At 37.3% G+C, this 18,683-nt stretch overlaps 1 protein-coding gene and 1 long non-coding RNA gene across 2 annotated transcripts in view; one reads left to right on the top strand and one right to left on the bottom strand.

The window, feature by feature from the left end:
* Positions 1–7,880: 7,880 nt before the first annotated feature.
* LOC139795974 (uncharacterized) lies at positions 7,881–18,475 on the bottom strand. The gene is made up of 3 exons (XR_011725781.1): positions 18,388–18,475; positions 16,814–16,890; positions 7,881–9,196 (listed from the first exon to the last, which is right to left on the bottom strand). It is a non-coding gene; the product is annotated as an uncharacterized lncRNA (long non-coding RNA).
* Positions 18,192–18,683, top strand: part of FAT1 (FAT atypical cadherin 1) — a 109,557-nt gene continuing 109,065 nt past the window's right edge. The window contains exon 1 of the mRNA XM_071743365.1: positions 18,192–18,649. The gene's annotated coding sequence lies outside the window, so the exon portion shown is untranslated. The remainder of the gene's footprint in view (positions 18,650–18,683) is intronic.

The raw sequence follows: 18,683 nt of genomic DNA, 5'->3' as shown, positions 1-18,683 counted from the left end.
AGTGCAGCTACTTACAAGAGACTTAACTGAAAGCAAAAGTACAAGACAGAAAATCACCTTTATCCTGGCCCAAACCAGGGCATTCCTGTAAACAGGTGAAGACAAGGAGGCCAAATATGGAGCTGCATTCTCTCAAATTCCCTTTCTGGTAACTTGGAGCAAACCTATAGGGGTCCCTGGGGTAGCATCTCAATCTGGCTATGCACAATGCTGTTTGCATGGAGCTAACTGAGACATCTTTGATACAGCATGGCACAATGTGTTGTTTTGCTTCTGTGTTGCTCAATAATCAGTCCAAACTGCTGCAATTGTACTCCTTATTCTTAGGTACCTGGCATGGATCTGTAGCCTGAAAACCACCAACATAAGCAGTATGCTTTTTGCAAGCCTGCTTGGTCAGTGTCCTCATATTACTCACAGTAGTCACTTAGGTCACATGGTGGTTTTTTTGTTGTCTTGCTGGATGGCTCAGATTTTTTTTAACAGGAGGATAATAAAAGTGACTGGCAGTAAGTAAAAGCAAATGCTGTTTAATCTATTAGCTATTTTGGGAGTGAAAATCAGGTACATTTGAACTAATTTACATTTTGAAGACTTAGTAAGTTACATGGATTTCAATTTCACCTTTCTGCCTGAAGACAAAGAACACTGTCTAGTCTTTGGAAAATATTTATTTCTATTTAAGATAAACCTATAGATAGAAAGTCTGCAGAATTTACTATTTGTCAACAGAAGCATGACTAACATTCGTTTTTCCCCTAAGAAATCCTATACTTGGTAGACTCATGTTCTCAAGATACTGCAAAGCCTGTCCTGTTCAGTGACACTCTTCACCCTTAAATATCTTCCTTTTAATTAAACTTTATATTAACAACTGAATGCAGACAGGTTTTGCTGCATTCAATTATATGATGTTAGTAATTCAACTGCTGTATGCACATTAATTTACCTTAAACATAATGGAATTTGCCTACCCAGTTTCGATTGATATATTCACAGAGCTATGTTGAAACTCCATACACATTCCATATATTCTTGCCTGGTGAAAAAATAGTTGCACATGCATGTGATTGCCTCTTTGGATCCCTTTCAAAGCCTTCTTTAGGAATCTGAATACGCCCTTCTGTGGGAAAAGCTGCAGAAACAAAAAAAAAAAAAGTAATGAAAACCTCTTTAAGACTATCCTTCCTCCCCAAAGTTTCTCAGAACTTGATTAAGGGCTTCAGATACATGGGATCCTAAAAGAACAGGAAGGATCAAAGCCCCCAGCCTCAGAACATTTTGGTTTCACCTTTCTCTGCACCTCCTTGCTGCCGTTGTTGCAGAAACAGTAAAGCACAGAGAGGGGGGGATATGCAGATCTGTGAAAGCTGTTAAAATGGGAATTCCACAATGGAGGTAGCCTGGCAGAAGGGTTATTTAAGTTGTACTATTTTTCTGCTTTGATCTCTGTTGGGGAAATACACACCTTTCACTTTCTCAATGTCTGGCATCCCAGAGAAGTTTCAAAGTATCTGGAGCTACAAAAGATTTGAGTGATCTATATGTACATGCACATAAACACACTCAAGCATACTGAGGCCATAAATCAGCAGACACAGTGATTCATTCACTGTGGAATCACACTATGCCAAATCAATGAGTTACTGCTCTGCCACTGAAGGTAAATCTCACTCATCATGGACGATTCATGCCTATTGTGCTTGGCAGGATTCTGTCTGCAAGCAATTGAAAAAAAATGATTGTATATTATGCGTGAATAGTATTGCAAACATAACAGAGTAAAATGTGAAAGATATTTTTAAAATTTTGGTTTTGAGACACAGCATTTTAGGCACAGTGAAAGAAGTCAAAGCATTTGGTAGTTAAATGAAAATTTTCATTAGAAAAGCAGTTTATTTTATGCTTTCTTTTATACCTAGATCAAAGAAGCTTGTGATGTGCCTCATAATTCTATATAATATTGCAACTGTCCCCAAGGTCTTCACAGATCCCAAGGGACTTGACAGGATACATCAATTGCTGCATAGGTGTAAAGTATAACAAATGGATCTTGGTGTACCACTTATTACAAATTTTAGCTCCTCGTGGTTTTTTCTGATTGGTATGAGAGAATCTGTATTGACTAAAAATGATGCTCAGGGAAGTTCATACATGTTCTACCTGCTTATGAGCTGAATTGCTGAAAAGCCCTTGGAAGATGAGTGTTTCTCAGACCCTGAATAGCATAAATAACTATGAAGAGGTAGGATATAGGTCTTTCCTGATGCTTGAAACATAGGTGTCTGTGCTTTTGTATTTGGAATGAACGAAGGAAAAACAAACAATTGTTCATGCGCTCTTATTAATTGTTTACAGTGAAGTAATTATCCCACATTTGTATAAGCTAAATCTATCCAATGTGCAATTAATTAGATGTAAGGATCAAAGCTGCTTGTTCCTTTTGATCTATTATTTTTATAATATATTTTAAATGTTTTCTCTTTTCTTTATATGCCAGCAAAGAATAATAGAATGGCATGTGACATGTGAACACTGATTTTCACACTGAGTTAATTCAACACATGCAGAGGTTGAAGCTAAACAAGAAATTTTGCACTAATTGATTCCTTATGTAATTTACAGAAAATTATGGTAAAGACAACATTCAGAAGGACATAGACAAACCCGCCTGGACACGTTCCTAGGGGATGTACTCTAGGGGGCCCTGCTCTGGCAGGGGGGGTTGGACTAGATGATCTTTCGAGGTCCCTTCCAACCCCTAGGATTCTATGATTCTATGATTCTGTGGGCTTAGTGCATGGGTGAAGATCATAAAGGCCATTTAAAGGACAAACGTGCTCAACAAGAAAACAATAAATGGATATTAATCTAATCTCTGGGTTGTTTTGTGGGTTTTATTGGTTTTTTTTGTTTGTTTGCTTGTTTGTTTGTTTTGGGGCTTTTTATTTGTTTGGCTTGGTTTTTTTCTTTCTATAGAATTTAAAGCTCTATTGTTATCCCATCTTTTTAATATCAAGGAAAGGGCACATTAGTCCAAGTGGTTCTCATTACTCGCTTGGAATTTGATTACAGAAAATCCCTTCATGGCAGTTCTTGATTTGCAGGCCTGGGGATGTGTTTGGAAGGCCAGATGGTTCTGGGACTATCTGATTTAAGAACATTATCTTTCTACCTTAGTTACTAACTTAGTTAGAAGAATATAAGAATGGTCATAATGGGTCCATCTACCCCAGTATCCTATACTCCAGCAGTGGGCAATAGAGATGCTGAGGGAAGGGTATTATTTAAAAAGCAAACAGCTGGGCACAGAGGATTGTGATCAGCAGCATGAAGTCCAACAAGGTGAGGCACTGTGTACCCCAGGGGCTGATACTGGAGCCAATGGTGTTTAACATGTTCATTAATGACCTGGCCACTCCTCAGGTGATGAGAGGCTGAAAGATGGAACTCTTCTGCCTGGAGAAGAGATCTTACTGATTTGTATAAATATCATCTGAGAAGGAAAGATGATGAGGGAGCCTGACTCTTTTCAGTGGTGCCCAGTGACAAAAGGCAACAGGCACTAATTAAAACACTGAAATTCCCTCTGAACATAAGAAATACTTTTTTACTATGAGGATCATCAAACACTGGCACGGGGTGTCCTGAGAGATTATGGAGTCTTCACTCTTGGAGGTATTCAAAACACCAATAGACACAGTCCTGGGCAGTCTGGTCTGACCTTGCCTCATCAGAGGGGTTAGAGTAGCTGATCACACTTCAGCCATGGAGTAACTCTGTGATTCTGGAATAGCAGGAATCCCTAGGGAAGAATGCTAATATAAGAAGCAAGCATGTAGAGATATTTCTTCTGAACACCCATCAAACACTTTGTCTTGGAAATTTCTTTTCAGCCAGAAGTGGGGTTTGATATTTAACAGAGCAATCATAAATTTCAGACTTTCTTATAAAATGATTCTGTCTTCTTTTTTTCTCTCCTAACATTCAGTCAATGATTAAATTATAGTTAACACTCTGGGATTAATTTCAGCCTGTCTGCAGACTCAACAAGAACCACTGAGTTATTTCAGACTAATATTTTTAATATTATCCCTGCAATCTGTAAATGTGTTTAGGACTTAACATCATTTACAGAAGTGGATATATGAGTTCAGTGGCAACTCACCATTTGCATTAACTTTTTGAATGAGGTAAGTGCTTTACTGTGGCACTTCTGAAAGCACCTATAAGCATTTAAATGCATATTCTGTCACACAAATTACTTTTGGACACCCAATTCCTAATATCTTAGTATGCTAGAAGGTCACGCTAGGCAACTGCACTTGTTTGCTGAGGCAGCCCTGTTCAGTTGCTACTTTTGCATATTTACTTTTAGAGTTATATCATACATATATCGTAAGTGGTACTTAATATTTCACTAAGTTGGTGTCAATAGCACCCAATTTACTAAGCTTCTTCAGGATCTTGTAAAGTATAGCTAAACTTATCAGCTTGTAAGCTTGCAAGCTTTTTTTCATGCAAATGTTCTTATTTAAAGAAAGTTATCATGAAATATAAAAAATGCCATGGGGATTAATACAGAATAAGAGTAGCCATATCTTGAGATGCCGGTCTTCAGGTGGCTGATGAGAGCTGCTTTTTGCTCTCTATATTTTGTTGTTTTTTTAATGATGTCACCCTTTAAATTCTCAGCCCCCAAATCATAAACTGACAGTAAATTTTTATGGTATGATAGCACATTAAATTCCTAAATAATGCTCATACTCTTTTCAAGGCCTGAGAGTAAAAAAATTGATTTGGAGACATACACCAGGTTCACTTTTACATAGAAGCCTAAGGAGTAGATGCGATCAGCAGAGTTTCTACCCTTCAGGATCATGCATAGCACCAGCAGGAACAGCTCAAGAAAGTACAACATGCAGTTTATTCTGACGTTGCCTCATATAAAATGAAAATTATTGTTCAGAATTTACTGACCTATTTTTGATGTCTCAGTATTTTACAACTAATAATTTAAAACATGACGTCTGGGTGCTCGAGTATAACAGTACTCAGTGAGATTTTGACATTAAAATAATTTTAAAATGGGACTTGGGTATGTTAATAAAAGCTCTCCTTTGTGTTGTTCTTGCTCAGGTATGAAATGAATATACTAAAAGCTTTTTAAACACAAAGGGTTATTATGAAAAGACACACACCAAAGTAATTAAGTAAACAATGCTTTTATGGTTATATAAAGTAAGATGATAGTTACATAGACTCTTAGCACTGGATTTTGAAATAGATCAATGGTATATGGCAGTTCCACACTAAAAAGAAATTATACTAGAAGGACAGATTTGCTACACTTTTTACTTTTCTTCTGCAAGGTTAAGAAAGGTAAAATGCCAACAGCATCCAATGGGATGCTGCTGAACTGCATTTATTTTATCTGATTAGCCAATTAATTTAGAATTTCAGCTCTTAAAACTTGCTCTTTATGGTCAGATAAAGAGAATACCCAAAATGTGAGCTTTTCTTGTCCAGGTAACATTCTTCTGTCCTACATGGTTCTCAAAAAAGATTCAGAAGCCTTGTAACATGATGATTCATCTCAATTCTGAGAGCAACAAAGAAGTGTGTTTCATAGCCATGGATGTAAAATGATAAAAGGCATGAGAGAGTTTGAAATAACCCAGCTGGAAATGGGCTTCTCATTAAAGTGAGGGTCTTGCTGTTCGTATCAGCCAGATGCAAAAAAGTATTTTGTCAAAGCAGATAGAATATATCAATGCAAAGTCAATTAAAAGAATCAAATAGAACTATTTACACTGAGTAAAAGGCAGTAGATGTATCCAGTCTGATCAGTTAATCTTTACCAGTACCTGCTTTTCTTACATGGCCACTGTCACAGGGATGGCAAGGAATCATTGTCCTTATTTCCTCCATGGCCCGTAGCATAAACAAAACATCTGTGTTCTGAAATCAGTTGCAAAGCTTTCCTCACAAGCACTCTGGTGTTGTCTTCCTCTTAGTTCATCTCTCCTAAGTCATTTCTACACCCCGATGACAGAAACGTGTAGGAAATAACAGAGGGATCCTTTTTTAGCACTTTAGGTTAGCGGATCAATTGCGAATTCTATCTAACATGTTACTTTTATAAACATTCTCATATTGCCATCTGGAAACACACAATGCAGCACAAAATATTGAAAATTATTTCAAAGGACTGCCATCCCTTGAGATTCTTCAAGTATGTAGGTTAAGAATGTAAATTGCTCAACTATTCAAATATCTAATAAGCATCTTGATTTATTTGGACTCACTGCCCAAAATGTCAGCCTCTCCTGTAAATGTTTTCAAAATAACTAATTAAAATCCTTCTGAAAATAACCCAAAAGTTTCCTTTGTTTACAGAAATCTTGACACAGTTTACTGGCAGTGATACATAGCCCTCTCCAGATGACCAGCACAGTCTCACTGCTTCTGAGTAAGTACAACTTGTCACCAGTTTGTCTATTTGGCTAATACATACACATATTATGAAATCTTTGAAGCAGGGATTTTTTATTATGTACACAGATTCCAGTAGCAATTGCCCCTGAAAGCATTAACAAAGAATCTAGGCTCTATTAATAGAATTATTAATATTAATATTAGCAACAACAATACACTTTAAAGAGTTATTTGTCATTGAGTAGAAATCATAAAATGCTATTGAATGGGAAAGGCAATAGTAACATATGTTGTGAACTTGACCCAGAAATCCAAAGCATTTCAATAAAGGGTGAAGAAATCAAATTACTATTTTTCTGTAGTTTCTGTGGAAAAAAATAAAGAAAACAAGGGCTTTTTTGAAAAACCAAACCAAACCAAACCAAAAAACAACCTCCCCCCAAAAATAAAAGAACCCACAACATTCCTGATACTTCCAATGTAAGGAGGAACATACTTATGTGTGTCTTTCTACTATCAAACCTGTTTCAGAATATATACTGACTGGCAAAAATGGTATTAAGAAGCTAAAAAACATTTATTTAATACAAAAAGTAAATGCAGATATAAATAAATTAAGGAGGTATCACTTAGACTAGACCATATTACACAGATCAGCTTGAAGAGATATTTCAAGACCTTAAACAAAGGGAAAAAGCAGTTAAACATGATCATTATCTAACTATGCTCCTTTTTAATAATGGCCTAATTCACAACTGGAAATCTGAAAGGTGTCTCAACCTATAAATCATGAGAAATTTTTCTGGGGGTGTGTGCGATATTTTTCCTGAATTTATTTTAATCAGAAATCAGTATGGATTTTTCTACAGTTTAGGATTACGGTAAGCATTTTTTTTATCTTGTATTTTGTTTAGGGTCCAAGTCTGTGACAGTTCCTTATACTGAATTTTGCTTATGGAAGCTGTTTTGTTCAGTGCAGTTACAAAATTTACCCTTATGTTTAGCCAAGTATCTTTTAAAAAGAGTAATTACTGTCTTTAGTAATGTGTAAATAGTATGAGAAACTAAGTCTTTGATGCACAGAGCAAATATGGAGGTATGGCAGAACAGGCTTCACTATCCTGCTATTACCCACTTATCTGAATTTTCAGCTAAAATATTCATCTTTATACAGCACCAGATAAATTCGCAGATTTCATACAGGCAGTGAGGAGGTATGGGAAGGTAACAATATTCATTCTCCAGTGAAATGGGCCAGCTTTGAGCCAGTGACCTGGCAGTGAAAAATCCATTCTCACTCCCCTGAGCATCCATCATCTCAGATAGTCTTTTTACTCTGTAATTACTTATTTCCACAATACTCAAAAGTACCCTATGATGCTTAGTAAGTTACAGACAATTTAACTTTTATATTTGATATATCATCAAAATGCAGAAAGCCCTTTCATGGTCAGAGCTTTTATTCTTCTGTGCAGTGATCTTTGCAATTAGAACACAATTGGAAAAATACAACAGAAAAATACAGCCCACTGTGTGTGAAGATACTCTGGGAAAATATTTCAATTCACTGAATGCAGAAGTCATTGTTGCCAAATACTAAACAAGGACAAAATCTTCATAACTCATTTTACAAATACTGCTAGTGTAATATAACCAAGTAGTGCTCTGTTATAGCCACAGTAATTTCATTATGTAGAATCTTTTTTTTTATGAACCTACCTGATTGAAAACACACATTTTCATCACAAATATGAGACTAATCAGAAGAACTAAACAGAATCATTTTAATAGGTACTTTATTTGCACAATTAGATAGTTGCACAGGCCTTATCACTTCACAGACTATGTTTTTTATTTAACAACATATTTTGACTGTTTTGATCAAGGAGGATGAGAAGGTATATACAACAATATACAATTTCACATTATAGTTTCTGCCCCCTGCTTGGTAGTGGGATAAGGAGATAGAAGAATATTTCAAGAAGCTGACTAAAAAACTTATCTTCTGCCAGCTCAAGCAGTCACTTATTGAATGCATAAACTTACTCCATTCCTGTGAAATCAGTCAGGCTTTTTTAGCCTGCATTTTACTTCCATTTTGCAATGGATTATGAAAGAGTTATGGCGGTGTCTTTGAGAGATAGAATCAATTAATTGCTTTTGATTCCCTGACATGTCTCTGTCCTGGCAGGAAAGTACAGGTGATAAATTCTTGCAATTATTTTATCTGGTTTTCTTCGGATGATAAATAAAAAATGCTAGTGTAAAAATATTTCTAGCTCAATACATACTTTCTTCAGAATCTTTTCATTTGAATGGTGTCTTGATGATATCAAATATAAAAAAAGGGACTCATGGTCTTTTAAGTAGAGAAAAAAAGTAGTTTAAAAATAATCTGTACTGACTAAATTTGTGGGAAGAAAGTTTCAAAACCAGGACCTCCTGAAACAGAAAGGCCTCTTATTTATACTGAGGAAGGACTGGATAAAATAATCTGCTAATCTTGGAAGATTTTCAGCAGGAGTTCAAATGAATGTTTAAATAGAGTGCCCCATTCCTGAACACTTATTGTAGAAACATTAATAGAAGAGAAAACTGAGCAGAGAGAAAAGTCAATAACTTGAGAGCAGAGAAGGAGTTATGACCAAACCAGCCTTTCATCATGTACTCAGATCATGATTCCTATTACAATCATGTAGGTAGTAGGTACTCAGAAGAGTTGTGAGACAAACAGTATTAGCAGCAATGTCCTTAAAACCTGTTAAAAAGGGAAAGAAACGGAAAATAAAAATTAAATATCAACCAATGACATGCAAGGTTAGGTAGGATTTTTCTTCAAAATTATTTCATTTGATACAGTGCCTTGGAGATGCCAAATGTAAATTTTAAAGCAACCTTTTGCCTTATTTTTCTCCCTTAATAGGCTGCTCTTGGCTAATTGAAATAAAATTTCAATGGGTATTAACCCATCAGTTTGTGTTGGATAAAATACATGTTGAAGTATTCTTTGTTCCAGTTTTTGGACAGAACTGTGATTTATTCAGAATATTGGAATGGGCCTAGTAGGGTTTTTAACACAAGAGCCTTGAAAAATGTATCTAAAATTCCATCCATAGGTCTGAAAAATTCTATCTGTACAAGACATGCAAAAATGAATGAATCACCACAAACATTTATTACATCTGTTTTCAAGGTGCAGATAGATCTAACCACATTGGGTAATTGAAAAAAGTGCATGAAACAGGCAAAAACTGCCTGGTACAATGTTAAGTTTGAACATCTTACTTGAATGTCACCTCTGTAGCTCGCATAGTACCCTTTCTAAAAGTGAAAATATTTCTTTCTTTCTTTCTTTCTCTCTCATGCACTATATGTTGAACTCTATCCAGTCCACCTCACCAATCTACTTTCTTCTTTCCACTCCCTGTATAAGACCTTCTTGGCAGATATGCCTTTCTATTTGCTGAGCTGAAGCAAGTTTTTCTGAAGTTAAAGAAACTGGTTAGGAGTTGAGCATAGGTGGCATGCAGTCTTTACTACACAGCTTCAGCTTCTGAGACAAAAACTTGATAAGGATTGTCAATATAAAATAATAATACAGTAGAATTTTATTTTAAGGTTAATTCATGCCTGGAGGCATGCTCTATAACTTACTGTAGGTAAGCAATGATGTTGCAATTACAAACAGAAAAAGACACAATATATTTCTTGTGACTAACACATTTATAGATTGTAATGATGTGAAAATGGGATATATTGATATTGATTCTTACCTAGGTAAGAATATGATATTTGATATATGATTTTATTTTACAGACATTGACCTTTATGTGATCCCATTTATATGAGGGATTTTTTCCACACATTCAGAGTGATAAAATATTGGTCTGAATTAACATTTCCATAGTGTTCATTATTTGTCTAATTTACATAGTAATAACCCTATCTGATATGCCATAACAGTACTAATGAAGGTATAGAGTACTCGAGATAGTATAGAGACTAGAGCTTAAATATGACATACCTTTGTTATGGAGGATGGCAGGTTATATTGATGTTAGACATTCTCTGAGGCTTTTAATGATTTAGCTTTTTAAAGCACACAATTTTGGAAAAAGAAAAAAAAGACACGGTAAAGAAGGCAGCAGCCATTTTCTCTGTGTTTATAATGAAAGAGAAACTAGGGTGTATTAAATTTTGAAAGAGGAAGATAAAAACCAGATTGTCAAATCCTACTTGGTAATACAGATTATGTGGGAGAATGAGAACAAATAGATAAGTTTTATGCTGAACATATACATTAATCCTTTTATTTGGAAACTTTGTTTTGGTAACAGAACTCCACTGCACATATCAAAACAGAAATGCTACAGCTCTATTTGAGGGATTGCAATGGAAACCCAGATGAGGTAGAGTGGAAAGAAAGACCTTTTCTCACACTGAGCTTCCAAATGTGATAGTAAAGTACTTTCCAATACAGGAAAAGTAGACTTTATTAACTTTCAAAGTAGAAATGGGAAAAAATCACAGTGAATAGGTAAGACAGAAAAAAAATAGAGTTCATAAAAAATTCTTTCCCTTCCCACTGTGTCCTTGCAGGAAACTTTGTTGTTTCACATCCTGGATTCACACCAGCTAGATGAGTAACATTTTGAGAACTACAGAACTGTCTCCTAGTACTCATGAAGCCACTTTTCTTTCCATCATTCCTGTTTACAGCTGTATATTGGCTCTCTGCTCCACCCAGCAGACTCTCCTTAAACCATAGACTCTCATTTCCTTGCTATGACACTGTGCTGGAACTTGGCAACTGAAAGGAAAGAGGACTTCTTGTCATGTTGAACACCTTCTGGTTTTTCTTCAGATATTGAGGCACTTGCAAGACCTAGAAGGCAGTCACTGAATTGAGATTCTTTTCATTGATTTAAACTGGATTTAGCCTAATAGTATAGAGAAGAACACCACTGATTACAGGGCCTTTTCACATATGCATTCCTGGATCAGGCAATTCAATATACAGTAGCTAATACATCATGTGGGATCTGAATGTCTATTCATGAGAGTCCTCTTTCCCATTGGATGAAATAATTGCCAAATACACAAAGCTGAATCAAAAATCCTTCCTAATACTAGTAAATTGGGATAAAGCCATCAGCAAAGACCAGGAATCTTCATCTTGATGAAATCTAAAGGCTCTGAGCCCACAGTAAAAGTGGATGCAATACTTGATACACACAGGAGACTAAACCTGAATGACTTCCACAGCATACAGGCAAGCACTGAATTCTCAGTTCTTTATCCTTAAAAACCCTCAACTTAGCTGCAAGTCTAGATTAATTGCAGCAGAAGGATATGGTATTCCATAGAATTGAATGAAAGATTGAGCCTTAGTGATGATGGAAAAAATCTTCCTTTCTATCAGATTTTCAAAATTCCAAAGTCATCCAAGTTTTTAACTATTTGGATTTGCAAATCCTAAACCAAGCCATAACCTAAGATTAATTAAAGCTGGAGGAGTAAGTGATACCTCTTAAAGAAACATGAGGCTTGTGACTTTGTAGATGTCAGCTCAATTAAAATCTCTTTGAGTCCTACAGTACACTGAAGTCAATTGGGTTCTAGACTTTTATGCTATGTATTATTATAAGATTTATAAGCTGTAAGGCTAAGCCTCGTCTTAATAAAAAGACTGATGACCACAATAAAAGGTGGATAATGACAATAAATACCTATGTCTTTTCTTCTTTATGACCTGAAGAATTTTGAAGACATTCAGAGTATTAAATTCCTACCTTAATCATTCTAGACTAAATTAAAACTGGGTTACCAACCCATGAACACTAGGCAAACCAGTGGTTTATGCAAATATCAGCCTTATTCTTTATGTTTATGGCTCTCTACTTTTCTCTACAGTTCTTCAAACCCTAATTCTAGCTTTAGGACAAATTTTAGAACCAGATGCACATTTAGAACCAGATGTACATTAGTGTAAAATAGAACATACTACTTTACTCCGTCCCTTCTTTTCCTTCATTCAGCTCTACATAAAATTGATGTCACCTGAGCTTTTAAAAGTTTAATTTTGTGAACTCACACCAGCTCAAGGATGAACTGAATTTGGATGACTAATTCTAACTACTCAAAACCAAGGAAGTTTGGTTCCCGATTTACAGAATTATAGAATCACAGAATAATTTGGTTTGGAAGGGAACTCTGAAAGTCATTTAGTCCAACCCCCCTGCAGAAAGCAGGGACATCCTCAACTAGATCACGTTGCTCAGAGTCTTGTTAAGCCTCACCTTGAGTATCTCTAGGGATGAGGCCTCAATTACCTCCCTGGGCAACCTGTTCCATTTTTCCACTACTCTCATGGTAAAGAATTTTTTATGAACATCCAATCTAGACCTACTTTTCTCTAATACAAAACCATAGCCCTTTGTCACATCACTACAGGCCCATATTTTAGCACTAATGTACATTAACATTATTAGGACTCCAACTTTTTGAGTTTTGAAAAGCCCTAAGCTTCAAATTGATAAATTTAAAGCTAAAGAAACAGCTAAAGAAAACAGGAGGTTTAAGACCCAGCAGAGAGCAGATTTCTTTCACCTTTTTATGCTACACAGTGCCTAAGCCATGTTGGCTCTGGACTGGTGAGCCTGGGAATTCTGTTGCTAACTGTGTTCAACCTGTGCTTCAACAAAAACAAAATACCAGCCTACTCAGATTAGCTCAAAACAAACAAAAAAAAAAAGAAAACAAAGGAAAAAAAAGCTTAACCCCCCTTATAGCCTAGCTCTTTCCTGATCTTTTCAACCACTTTAATTGTCCTTTAATTATTTAAACCTAAATTCAAGAGTTCCTCATGTCATGAGCATGAGACTGTGAAATTATGCCTTTCTGCCTTCAGCCCTGTGGATCTGAACTAAATAGTGCAGTCCAAAGCACCACTCAGTAGGAAGATAACAGCTAATGGAAGAACAGACTTTCCCTGCCTTACTGAGCCAGACAAGGCAAAAATCCCTGCAGAACTCCATACTGCCATCATTCCATTGTAGGAAAAACTGAAGATAACTGGAATGTTTCCTTTTTGTTTGGGATGCACTAGCACAAACCATTACCTTAATAATAATCCAAACCTTTAATCAAAATACCAGTACTGTCCATAACAGTGCAGCTGATTCTATTCCAATTTGCCAGTATGGCATATAATAGGACAAAAACCAAACTTACCTAATGTGATGGGGTTTTATTATTTACTATGCAAATTTAAACTAATCTATTTGACCAGCCCTTAACCTGTTATTGTTTGGTGAAGAAAAATTTGATGTGGAAAACTGCCTAGTTTCAGAAGTGAAGCTAAAATGCTTCTCAAAAGTTGGTGTACACAGAGGTAATCTGTAAGATCAAAATGTAAAAATGAGGCTGTCTAGCTCATGTCTATTTAAAAAACGTATTTCTCAATCCTGCTGCTTGAAAAAAAAAACCCAAAACAACCCTTTTCCTGATAAACTGTTTCTCACAAATTAAAGGCTCAAAAAATAGCAATTCAAATATCTGGGTGTCCTCTCCCCATTAGTACCTGAAGAAATACTTGCACTTAGAAAAATCTAGTATCTTTTCTTTTTTTCTTCTTCTCCTATGGAATTACCCCAGGTTTTCTTTACTTTTGCATACGTGTTTATTTAACACATATCCACAAATAGCTGCAGCTCATAAGACTAATGATTGAGTCACCCCAGTAAACTCCTCTCGAGGTTCACAGGGCACAAAATGGGTTGTCAAGTAGCTGAAATTGTTCAGCACTTCATTATACTTATGCTGATATATGACAATTATTTTGACATTGCTGCCATGAAAAGCCCTGTGAAATGGTACCTAATCAAATAGCCAGTGATATTTTACACAAAAAGAATTCTCTAGGGTAAAAGAAAGTCAATAAAAATAATTAAACCGCAAGAAGTTAAATATTCTTGGTCAAATTATGTCAGATAAAGACATGCATGCAAAAACAATCCTAAGGATTTTCAGGAGTTTAGCAAAAGTTTGATTTAGGAAGAAAAATGCCAGCAATCTCTAAATGTCTATCTCATGCAAGTTGCCTCCTTTTCCCCTCTCAGTAGTGATCAGAGGGGCAGAAGTGGACAGTTGTGGCTCAACCCAGGTTTGCAGAGAGTAGGCAAGAACAGCCAGAAAGGCAGAATTGTTTTTTATTCCTCAAGTCTACATTTAAAAGAAAGAAAATGAAATAGAGTGGTAAAGGAGTATACATCCTTAACAGCAGGCCAGGGAGAGAAGTATTACCAAATATTTGGGAATTGTCTTGTTTTGTTTTGCTTTCCAAAAGCTACAATTTAGATGCTGAGGAATTCTTCCTGAAGTGTTGTCCTGAGACACTGAGGCCAGATAAGGAACAGAAGAATGGACAGAGCAGAATTTCTGCTACTCAGCTTCCTTCTCTCTGTGTAAAAGCAATTCAGATAGGGTCAGCTTTTGTGCTAATTTTTGTACGGAAGAGAATTTTATTCTTTCTGTAAAGCCAAAGTGAGCTCAATCCATATTTAACTGACAGAGAATTTTCTTGAAACTACACCTGACCCCATTATTGAGAAGATGCATTTGCCCTCTGCCACAGAGACTCAATGTTTACGGGCCCTTGATTGCCCCTGAGTCACAGCCTGCTATTGTGTTCAGAAGTGCTTTTTTTGAAGCTGCACTTGGTGTAGCAGTAGCAACTGGTTTGCCTTGTAGAGACCAAGCCATAATTATTCTCACCTTTGCCATCTCTGAGCCAGTGTAATTCAAAGTGCTGATTTTGATTTTTCAATCTTCATGCAGCTGAAGTCCCAACAATTTGAAATTCTCTTTTGGAAAATGGAAGCTGAGAGATCAATCCAAAGGAATTTAGATATTATTCTCCATGTGAATACCTGGGGCTGGTAGCAAGAAAATTTATCTGGAGGACACTTGACTTTGGTATTTACTTCAAATTTATTGACTTACCCAGTTGATCTATCAGCTCATGTTTGTTAAATATGTAGCAAACAAGAGCAGAGATCTGAAAGGCTAGATTTTGAGGCAGACTAGAGAGACGAGTATTAGTACTATAATGCCAGGGAGATGATGATAATCACGTGAGAATGTAATTTCTGATTGTCTTATTATTTTGTTACAAGAGTACTCTGACATAATTATTGCTTGCTGGCAGTCTGACAACAGATTTCTATTTCAGTTTTGGGGAAATAATTCCAAAGTTGAATCTTTCATGTTTCTTAAAAGAAAACAGCCTAACCTGAAGATATATATATATATATATATAATATATATAAAAAGATATGTATTTTACACCTGAGCTAAAACTTGTTTCAGTTTGGGTAGCTTTATGAGGACAATGATAACTTAGCAGATGACAGGGAGCACTGAACATACTTTCCTACCATGGTTATAAGACTGGAAAGTTTTCAGAGAAGTGTATGATGCCCAAGATACTGAAGTGTGATTTCAAATATTCTCTTCTGCACCTTTCCTATGGGTTAGCAAAAAGTAAGAGAACAGAATAATTTTCTTTAGGATAACATATCAAAAAGATACTCTGGTTAGATTAATCTTTAAATGTAACAGTCAACAGTAATTATAACAGCTTTATTGACACTATTTCCAAGAACAAAAGTCAAAGAGCAGATAAAACATGAAATAAAATTGAATATTCAGTAACTATCAGAGTGACTTTGTCAATATTATTCATGATGTTAGAAACCTGGTTTAGAAGGTAAAATGATATATATATCAAGAAGACTTATGAATACACTTGCCTGGACATCTTGGCTCCAACACTTTATCTGAAGCGCCAAGCACCATTACCCACCACTGGAGAGTGATGGCACAGCCCTTTATTCTTCATCTAAAAGTACTTACTGTCAGCACAGCATGTGTATTGAAGGAAATACAAATCAGAAGCCCCTATTTTTTAATTAGCTTTACCACCTATTTTTGAAAGATGCTACTGTCCCACTTACAGGAGGTTATGGCAACTAACCACCACTGTAGTTCTCCAGGCACTAGGAATTAAAGTTTAGACAAAAGTTTGAGCAATCTGCTGCTATGGCCTTTCATTACTTAACTCAAAAATCAACCACAATATGGCCGTGAATCAGTAAGGCAGCAAATTTCATACTCCAAAACTATGAAATATTTGTAACTACAGAGTGGAAATGTGATCTGCATTTGTCTCGAGCTATCAGCCTTTAAAATGTTCCCCTTTTAGCTCTTTTCTGGAATACTGTTTCCAGTGCAGTTTATTTTATGAAGACCACTTTGAAGTGTTTTTCACAGAAGGAAAGATCATTTGGCCAGTAGCATTTGGATAAGGACTTACTATAATTCCATTTAGGGTCTTCAAAAAGCAGCTCGGAGATGCTCAATAAATCAATCAGCTGTGTCTGTTCTGGAAATCTACAAGGCCAGAGAATTTTGACATTAAACTTTCCAGACAAGTTCATTCAAAGAGAACATTCCCAGGCTGAATGTACTATTTGGAAATGTACTTAGTATTTATATACTGCAGTTTGTATCTGCTCATCTTAACACAAAATGTACTGCACTCTCACTTACCTGATAGATTTTAGTGGTGCATCTTACAGGAAATAATAATCCAATGCCTTTAAAATTTGACTTCTGGAGGAAGGCCACAACTTCAAGGTCCTTTATGCTAAATGGTTTCATAAAAGAATATTTTAGCTTCTAACAAGCTCAGAGTGCTTTGCAAGACTAGTGTTACACTATCTCTCTCATGCAGATAAATTTTCAAGCACTTTCTGTAGTTTTCCCAAAATTTTATAAACCCCACCATCCAGGCCCTCCTCGGGACCCTGCTCTCAAACTGATCCTTTTCACGTAGCAGTGCCACCTCTCCTGAACTTTGTCAAGGAGCAGTAATTGGTTAGGGCTTACTTTGAACGAGGGAGACCCCCAGTATTAATACGCCTTGCTTGGTTATGATTTATTATTTTAGCAAAGGAGCTGTCATTTTACTTTTTCAATTTTTGGGGGGTAATGGGAACTCTTTGCTGTGCCTTGAGTAATAGAACTCTTCTGAAGAAAAGAAAAATGGAAAGAAGAAAAAAAAAAAAAAAGAGGGCGATTAAAAAGAAAAAAGGGAAAAAAGGAAGAAGAAAAATTAGAAGAAAAAAAAATTAAAAGGAGAGACAAGACCCACTCTAGTCCTACAGTGGGTGAGGGAGACTGTGTGATTACCGTGCTCAGCCCACTTGGAGCCACCCGGTTATTTGGGAGGCTGTGCCCCGCCGCGGAGGAGCCGTGCGGCGCCCGCAGCCGTGCGCGCGGGTAGCGGCGTCCCGCCAAGCCGAGCGGCGCGGCTGCAGAGCCGGCGGGGCCCTTCCGCGGCGACAGCCGTGGAGAGTGGCTGCGGAAGGGGGCCGGTGGGCAGCAGGGGGGTGTGCGGGGCCCCTCGCCCCTGCTCGCCTCACCTGCGGGAAGGCAGCCGTGGCCCAGGTGCGCGGCAGCGGCCCCGCGCGGAGCGTTGGGCACTGGTGCTGCCGCGCTCCGCTGTAGCGGTGGAGAGAGGGAAGGGGTGGTACTACAGGGAGCAGGGGCTGAGAGGGACGGAGTGCGAAAGACGACTTAGAGAGTAAGAGAGAGAGAGTGGAGAGAAAGGGAGGGAGGAGGAGGGAGGCGGGAGAAGGAAGGAGGAAGGGAGGGAGGGAAGAAGGGAGGGAGGGAAGCGGTGATCAGGCGCAGCCTCCCCACTCTCACTCCGCTGCTGCAACTCCTCAACTCTGCCCGTTCTTTGCCTGGACATGTCTTAAAAAGTTGGATCTGTCCCTCCCTTTCGTCTATTTTTTTTTCTTCTTCTTTTTTTTTTTTTTTTCTTTTTTTTTTTTTTTTTCTTTTCTTCTTCCCCCCCCACCCCTTTTGTCTTCTCCCCTTTACCCGTCTTTTTTTCGTTCCCACCCTCGTTCAAGTTTAAAGCAGCGGATGGGTCGGAGCCGACATGCCGTGCTGTGGCGATGGGGACGGGGACCGCGCTGATCTCCGGAGCCGCGGCGGAGTTCACGCTCTAGAGGTGTGTGGGCACCGGGGAATCGCTTCCTTCTCCTCAAAAGGACAAAAAAGAAAGGAGGGGAGGAAGCGTGCAGAGATGAACTGAGCTGGAGTGGACTTTGGGAGAAGAGCTCTGAGTCCAGCTGGTCTGGTGAGTTCTTTGCTTTATTAGTTTATTGTCAGCA

The sequence above is a fragment of the Heliangelus exortis genome, chromosome 4, assembly GCF_036169615.1.
Source record: "Heliangelus exortis chromosome 4, bHelExo1.hap1, whole genome shotgun sequence".
In the NCBI taxonomy this organism is placed as follows: domain Eukaryota; kingdom Metazoa; phylum Chordata; class Aves; order Apodiformes; family Trochilidae; genus Heliangelus; species Heliangelus exortis.
Note: the sequence above shows the minus strand (reverse complement) of the source record. Positions and strands in the feature narration are given on the sequence as shown.